At 42.2% G+C, this 8867-nt stretch overlaps 1 pseudogene; it reads left to right on the forward strand.

Moving 5' to 3' along the window:
* Window positions 1-6887: 6887 nt before the first annotated feature.
* Window positions 6888-8034, forward strand: LOC110324580 (annotated as a pseudogene).
* Window positions 8035-8867: the final 833 nt, after the last annotated feature.

Consider the following 8867-nt stretch of genomic DNA (forward strand, 5'->3'; position numbering starts at 1 on the left):
GCTGGGATCAAAGGCGTGCGCCACCACGCCCGGCAGCTCCTTTATTCTTAACAAACACTAGATATATATTTATTAACAACCCACCATGTTTTAATAAAGAAATGCAAGATGGCTCCCGAGTTTGCATCAAGTCTTTGGGGAAACGTCATGATAGATATAGGTTTAGAATCAAATCTTGCTTGCTTGGTCTGTTATTTCTTTATCTACAACCAGCCGTCAGCGTTGCCACCTCCAAGCAGCCTTGCAGGGTTGCCTGAGACAATGGCCATCATAAGTAATAAAGACTTCACCCTTTATTTGGCCCCAACCATGTTTAGTTAGCTTCACAAGGTGATGCTACAAAACCCATACCTTCCATATAAGCATCCTTAAAGGATGACCTGAGGACAGCAAATGTGAGCTATGGAGATATGAGCCTGGCAGAGGAAATTAAGTGGTTTATATCCCCTGAAGCTAGTTAAGCCAAATTGACAGGGGAAGCTGTTTGACACAGGGAATGTTCCAAACCAGAAATAAAGATATTGTACATGGGGAAGACACCTTAATCAGAGAAACAATTGTCTTGATACTCTCAGCTTAAGCAATCAAAATAACCCCCTCCAAAACTCTTGTAAATAGACCTATATTCATTTTCTAGCCAGAAGACGTAATGAAGAAGCACAGGGAAAGCATTGGGTGGTTTTGGCACTATCTGATGGGCTGTGCAGGAGACATTGCCAGCTGTCCCTGGGCAGAGATTCAATTAGAGGAGATTTTAGAAGTGACCAAGAGGATTAATTTCATCAGACATGTAACAAAAAGTCAAGGTCCTTCTGTCCGTAGATTTCTGTGCTTCAGCTCTTAGTATAATGAGACTAGGTTAAGGACCTACATTTGATTTGGTAACATGCAGCTGGTGAAGATGGATTTCTTAATCTTGGTGTAAGACATTAAGTGAGAAAGAGCACATTCACATAGATAAAATACCTGGTCTATGTCTTCCCAGGCTATGGATGACTGAATGGGGATGCAGCCGGAAGGACATTTGTGATTGACGATCCAAACCTGTGCAGAGTGTATTCCCACATGTGTGAGAGAGGTGAAGGGTGAGAGCAATAGAAATCTGGAGAGGCCCAGGAGCTTGGGATCTGGGTATCCCGGACTGCAACTTCACACACGGCGTACTTTACACATAGCATTAACTCACTGGTAGATTTTCCCTGGAACACAGAGGAGTTGTTGCCTATTGTATCCGTATTCTTCAAAAGTTTGTGATTCCGGATGAATGACTTCATTTTGTAAATAAGGACCAGACCACTTCCCAAAGTTCACACTTGATGTGTGATTCTAGGTTCCCAGCCAATATCTCTGTGGGCCATAGCTCTGAAACATCATTCTCTGCCAAATGGTGAGTGGAGTGAGCCCCTCTCTCTTTCAGAATCTACCTTGTAGGAAGCCAAGTGTGAAAGGGTAATTCTACAGAAAGACAGAAAGAATGAGATGTTGACCAAGCATTATTCAAATCAAAGAACTTGGATACCAACAATACAAGGTATAAGGTGATGAATAGAATGTTCACTAATTACTAACTTCCTTATAGGAAGCCATGTGAAAGGGTTTTCAGCAGCTGGGTAATCCCACGAAAATACATAGAAAGAATAAAATATTGGCCAAGCATTATGCAAATACAAAGAATGTGGATATCAAGAACATGTGGTAAAAGGTGATTAAGAGATCGTTTACTAATTACAAGGTTGAATAATAAACTCTGTATCAATCATTTATCTACACATAAACTAACTCTGGTGTGGGAGAAGAAATCTGAAACTAAGACAAATAAAGCCATTGTACCTGGCTCTTAGGTCTATCTTTAAAAATATTTTATTGCCCCAAGGGAGTTGGGAAACTGATGTACATATAAGATATTTATCAGTTATTTAATCTATCTAATGCACATTGACAGTAGGAACAGCTATAGAATGACCTTACTACTGCTTTTGTCTGATCTGGCCCTAAACATTTACTAGGAAAGTTCACAATCAAACTCCCTGGAGGTGCCTTGGATAGCCCTTCAAGCCACCTTTTCAACAGATAAGAGAAGGAAGTTTGCTGAATCTAAGTTACTTCTGCAGGTTTAAATGACTGCCTGTACCCTAACTTCTAGCTCTCTGGTATCTAATCTTCTCTATGACAATTGGCCCTTATCAAACATTTGAATGAACGCATAAAATTACAAACAATAAAACCCAGCCTTAGAAGGAAGAATAATTGTTCTTGTCATTATGTATCGATGAAGGAAGCATCATCCACCAGAAAGCACCACTGGAAAGCAAGGTCAAGGCTGACCAGGAAAGAGGCTGCTCTTCCCACCAAAAATGGCGCCATCAATGGGGCCTAATAAACCCTGTCTTCTCAAAGACTGCGGGAAACAAGATGGGGCTGTCAGTAGATGTGCTCCAGGATGCTGTAAATATTTTGAAAAACGTCTCCTATTCATAAAGGCTTGTGCAGCTGCTGTACACTAACCATGGACTGGTGAAGGGGATCATCGTGGTAATTGAAAGCCAATTGATTTCTCAGGGGATATTCACAGTTAGGGGGCAAAAAAATTGACAGAGGTGCATATGCTATGGTAGGGACAAATCAGGGGGAAGGTCTTAGCTTACACATCTAAGCAAGAAACCAGAGCACAAAGAACCTAAGACTATAAAAGGACAGAGAGTGTCCAGAAATAGTTCCAAGGCCAATGTTAGAGGGAGCTGTAGAGCCTAGATCTTTCTGCATTTGGGTGTGACTTTGAGCTCGATACTTATTGAGTCTTATCTAAATAAAAAAATAATAATAATATCTTAGGAAGGATGCTAACAGGCAAAAGATCACACACAGGCTGCCGTCAGTGGCAGAGCAAAGAGTGTTCAACATTGTCACTAACATTAGCTTTCACACCCAGGAGTGGGGAGAAGGAAGGAGAAAGGACAAAGGACACCAAGGTTGTGTGATGAAGCCACAAGGAGTCATGATATATTAAATTTACCTAATGCAAGGTCCTTACAAGCATACGTGTCTATATACACACACATCTGTACATATGTACACATGGAAGCTAAGCTACTTGAGCTGACCAATGCTCCCCACAAGAATCACAAAACTAACAAACCCCCTGGTACCATGTATGAGAAACCTCCTGTAAAATGGTCTGAGTGACACCCAGTACAACATAGATTATATGATGTAACCTTTAGTTACCTCTCAGGAGTTGATGATAGGTCCCTATTGCTGAAGACACCACACACTTAGGACACAGAACTCAGATGATTCTGGCTGAACCCAACCAAAAAAGCCTCTTTCTGTGGTCCATTTTCCATGATGTCTGAAAATACTCTGCAAGCTACCACGGAGAGAAGCAATCAGACAGCACTACCCCAAAATAGCAGTGAACCATGACAATGACCAGCAGAGCAAATTATGCATAAAGGTGCAATAGTGCACTCACATTTCAGTAGCAACCAGCAGTTGTGGAATTGGACCTAAGGCCACTCAACAGGAGGGAAATCATGTCTGGTACTAGAAACCTAGCCAGCTTTGGGGACTAAGGAGGTCACAGACCTCAGAAAAGAATCTATTAGCACCACTTTGCTAGACCAGCCTAATACTTTATTACAGTGTAGATTTTATCCTCATACCCACCAATAAGTGAAGATGCTATCCCTCATCAAACACCAAAACAAACAAACAAAACCTGCATCTCTTTACTGAAAACGGAGACCATCACAGAAAATCATAGCTGGACCCAGTGCAGAGATCAACAGATTGTGAGATCAGTTCCAGTGGAAATACCTACATCACAGCTCCTGCATCCATAGTTAAGAGAACAACACAGAACACAGGGAAGAAAGATTTATAAGAGGCCACCATACCAGGAAATCTGTTGTGAAACAGTTTCTAACAATGACGGCATAAACAGGACAGGAACAATGGCAATATCGATGGGCATGTTAACATGGAAGGGGCAAAACTTCAAGGGATCCAAACCCTAGACAAAGAACAATAGGCAACGACAACAGCTGGGAGAAGGACAATTTGCCTCTCCCAGACATGAGCCCCTTTATTGGTTGCTCAATGAAGAGTGCTGAGTCTTAAGACCACATGTACACCACCACCAACAACAATAATAACGACAAAAACACTCAGCAGTTTGTATTTATATATATTTGTATACATATATGTAATGTTACAATTTGACTTCAATTAAAACTATATTTAAAAAAAAAGAAAGAAAGTCTGAGTGAATGATGCCTCCATTCTGCCTGAGATAGATAGAACTCCCATCCCAAGTCCTCCCAACACCCCTACAAAGTATGTATTAGCCCTGATGTGTAGGAAAAGGAGACACACTCAGCTACCAAGGTATGTAGTTTGGATTTCGACCCAGATCTTTCTTCTGTCTTCAAGTCTCAGAGGCAGTTGAGCAAGTCCCTCGGGGCACTGACAGAAGCTGGGGCCTGGGTGAAGAACCCCAGCGCCTTTCTATATAGCCTTGCTTTATTCTTTACTGTCTTTATGGGTGCAAGTCCCACTGTGGACTCAGTACAGTGAGCTCAGAGCGTTGGTCTTTTCAGAGAAATGAGGTCATCTGCCACCGCACTCACAACAGACCACACACTTGGATATAATTGGGTCCACTTTATAAGCCATGGGACTTGAAGGACATGGCAATTTGTGAGTCATCCTATAGAGGGCAACAGAAATGATTCCTGTGTGCTGGTCACTCGGAGCTATTAACTGCCCTCCGTAAGCGATGATTTCATTATTACTCCTGTCTCAAGGAAGGCGATGGATGAGCTGACCTCCGATGGCTCCTCCACTTGGGGGCCCTGGGGGCTGTCTCTGTCGAGTTGAGGAGGTAGGATTGGAACCACACAGCTCATCTGGGGTGATTTGTTTTGTGTGTCTTTCAAGACTCGTGGAACAGATTGTTAGAACAGATTTTTTTATTTTCCTTTTTGTTATGTTTTAATACTATAGTGTACGCAATGGCATAGAAAGAACTGCTTGAAATCTGCTATATTCTTTCTTATTTTAAACTGCCTCCCATCAACACGGCTCTACATATGGTGCTTAAAGACACTGACATAAGAAAGCAGGCGGTGTCAACCTGCAGGAAGGCAACTTCCCGAATAGTGTGGTCGAGGATCTTTCCCCGGGAACTCCTCTCTTTGGCAAAAGTGGATGGGAATGCTCTAAGCCTTGTGCACATAACTTAAGGCAGAAACCAAAGTTCCCTCTCAGAAAAGATAGGAAATCTGAGTAAACCTGTTAGCCCACTGTAGCCAACATTTAGACACTTTAGCCTTGGTTGGTTAAGTAAGCTGTAATATGACTACTGATATGTGTGAACTCTTGATCTTGAGTCTCCCAGTCAACTACCATCTTCTATGTCCACCCACTTGGGAAAGGAATCTCTAAAGAACAACACAGGCTAACCAACATTCAGAAGGACGAAGGATGGAACCTATACAGACCCCTATTTTCCTTTTGGTTCCTTGTATGCTGCTGCGACAGAACATCTGAGGCTAGATAATTATAACAAGTAGAAATGCATTTATTCACAGTGCTGAAGTCGGGGGAGCCCGAGATCAAAGAACTGGGCCTTGCCCATGGCCTTCTTGCTGCATCATTCCAGTATAGGACTTGGAACTCAACTGCGCTCAGTATAATGAACATCCTCCTGGGCCACCTCCCAGAAGAAAGCACTGACCCACACTGGAGGGAGCCTCTCAGGCATACTCCCCACTTCTCTTGCATTTGGGATTATGTTTTTAACATATGCTATTCAGCATATGCAATCGTGCCCACAGCGATGCCATGAATCCCAACCCCACAAAGCACTCATTTGAGGACTACCCATCTCAGATGAAAAAGACACAATGAGAGGAAAGATGTGTCTTAAACTTCATGGTAATGATCAGTTCAATCCCAAAGTCCAATGTTCCAGTTTTCCAGGAAGAGCTACACAAAGGTTGAAGCAATCAATCCAGCCTTCCATCCCACTTGGTCCACCCACATCACTCCTGGCTGCTAGCCCTCCAGACCACCGCCAGCTCCAGGTAAGGAAAACTGAGCGAGGAAGCAAAAACATCATGAAGCTAGCGTAACATGTATGTCAAAAGATAAACTGAAATTAAAGAGGACAAACTATGAGCATACTTTGGGGGTAAAACGATATTTTCTAGAGAGCAGGAGTAGAATTTTGATGATGGTTGCTCTCTAGTGTCAAGGAAATCAAAGCAAATATGCACAGCTGGATGATCACTTCAGACTCACAGGATGAAAATAAGTGAGACATGTTGTCATTGGTGAGAAATAAAGCAGCAAGCTGAAAATCAGTGTCACTGTGGAGGTTTGACAAGGACATTAGAAGCCTCAGAAACCAGAGCTGATGTGACACAACAAAAATCTAACCTCCAGTCCAGAGAGAGAAGAACAAGAAAAGTATCATAGCAGTGGTTCTCAAATCTGTGGGATGCAACCCCTTGTGGGGCAGTCACATATCAGATATGCTGCATATCAGATATTTACATTACGATTCACAACAGAAGCAAAATTGCAGTTATGAAGTAGCAACAAATTAATGGTATATCTGAGGGTCACCATAACATGAGGAGCTGTATTAATGCTGGGTTGCAGCATTAGGAAGTTTGAGAACCCCTGGGCCCTAAAGAATTATAAAAATATCACACTTTTCAAAATGATGGCTATGACAAAAACCACAGCAACTGCTTTTAGATAACTATTATTTTTTAATCTGTATTAAGCACACACACACACACACACACACACACACACACATCCAATTGTGCAAGATAAAAATATATAGAAGGGCTCTTCCTCTCGGTCCCATATTGAACTCGACTTGGAAGAGGCGAGTCCGGTCTCAAAATGGAGGGCCATGATCCAAAGGAACCTGAGCAGCTGAGGAAGCTGTTTATTGGTGGGCTGAGCTTTGAAACCACAGATGATAGCTTAAGAGAACATTTTGAGAAATGGGGCACACTTACAGACTGTGTGGTAATGAGAGATCCCCAAACAAAACGTTCCAGAGGCTTTGGTTTTGTGACCTACTCTCGTGTTGAAGAGGTGGATGCTGCAATGTGTGCTCGGCCACACAAGGTTGATGGACGTGTGGTGGAACCAAAGAGAGCTGTTTCTAGAGAGGATTCTGTAAAGCCCGGTGCCCATTTAACGGTGAAGAAAATTTTTGTTGGTGGTATTAAAGAGGATACAGAAGAATATAACCTGAGAGACTACTTTGAAAAGTGTGGCAAGATTGAAACCATAGAGGTTATGGAAGACAGGCAGAGTGGGAAAAAGAGAGGATTTGCTTTTGTAACTTTTGATGATCATGACACAGTTGATAAAATTGTTGTTCAGAAATACCACACTATTAATGGGCATAATTGTGAAGTGAGAAAGGCCCTTTCTAAACAAGACATGCAGTCTGCTGGGCCCCAGAGAGGTCGTGGAGGTGGATCTGGCAGCTTTATGGGTCGTGGAGGAAACGTTGGAGGTGGTGGAGGAAACTTTGGTGGAAGAGGTGGCTATGGTGGTGGAGGTGGTGGCAGCAGTGGTAGTTATGGAGGTGGTGATGGTGGATATAATGGATGGTGGCAGCTGTGGTGGTGGTCCTGGTTACAGTAGTAGAGGAGGATATGGAGGTGGTGGNCCAGGATATGGAAACCAGGGTGGAGGATATGGTGGTGGAGGAGGAGGATATGATGATTACAATGAAGGAGGAAATTTTGGTGGAGGTAACTATGGTGGTGGTGGAAACTATAATGACTTTGGAAATTATAGTGGACAGCAACAATCAAATTACGGACCCATGAAGNGGGGCAGTTTTGGTGGAAGAAGCTCAGGCAGTCCCTATGGTGATGGCTATGGATCTGGAGGTGGAAGTGGTGGATATGGTAGCAGAAGGTTTTAAATAAAACAGAAACGGCTACAGTTCTTAGCAGGAGAGAGAGCGAGGAGTTGTCAGGAAAGCTGCAGGTTACTTTGAGATAGTCGTCCCAAATGCATTAGAGGAACTGTAAAAATCTGCCACAGAAGGAACGATGATCCATAGTCAGAAAAGTTACTGCAGCTTAAACAGGAAACCCTTCTTGTTCAGGACTGTCANNGCCNCAGTTTGCAAAAAGTGCAGCTATTGATTAATGCAATGTAGTGTCAATTAGATGTACGTTCCTGAGGTCTTTTATCTGTTGTAGCTTTGTCTTTTTCTTTTTCTTTTAATTACATCAGGTATATTTCCCTGTAAATTGTGGTAGTGGTACCAGGAATAAAAAATTAAGGAATTTTTAACTTTTCAAAAAAATACATAGAAGGAGAGGCTAATATCCAAAATATTAATTATCTCTGTGTGGACCAGAGAGAATTTGTGAAGAGTCATAAGGATGACACAATGATGCTATGCTTGGATAAATGCTACTTAACTAAGTGATAAAGTCTTCAGCAAGTAACCAGGAAGAAACAGCTGATCACAAGAACACAAAATACGGATGGACTCAGAAATTACCCCAGCAATATTTAATAATAGGAAACACTACAGTGATTATGGAGTTTTGAACAGAATGATTTATGGGTCTAGAATTTAGCATACAGACATGCTCAGAGATATAAAGAATTAAGATGTTTAACCTTAACCTTCCTTCATGAAAAGAAAATCTCTTTAAGCCGTGTCTTTCTTGATAGTAGCATCCTGTTGTTGATGATGGCCCTAATTTCCAGCATTGCTTTAGTGATAGCAGGACTTGGAGAGTCCAACTTATAAATAATAAGAGATCTCTAGTTATAGTGCAGTGATCAAGGCCCTCAGAGGAAGGCACGCA

The sequence above is a fragment of the Mus pahari genome, chromosome 7 (assembly GCF_900095145.1).
Source record: "Mus pahari chromosome 7, PAHARI_EIJ_v1.1, whole genome shotgun sequence".
NCBI lineage: Eukaryota > Metazoa > Chordata > Mammalia > Rodentia > Muridae > Mus > Mus pahari.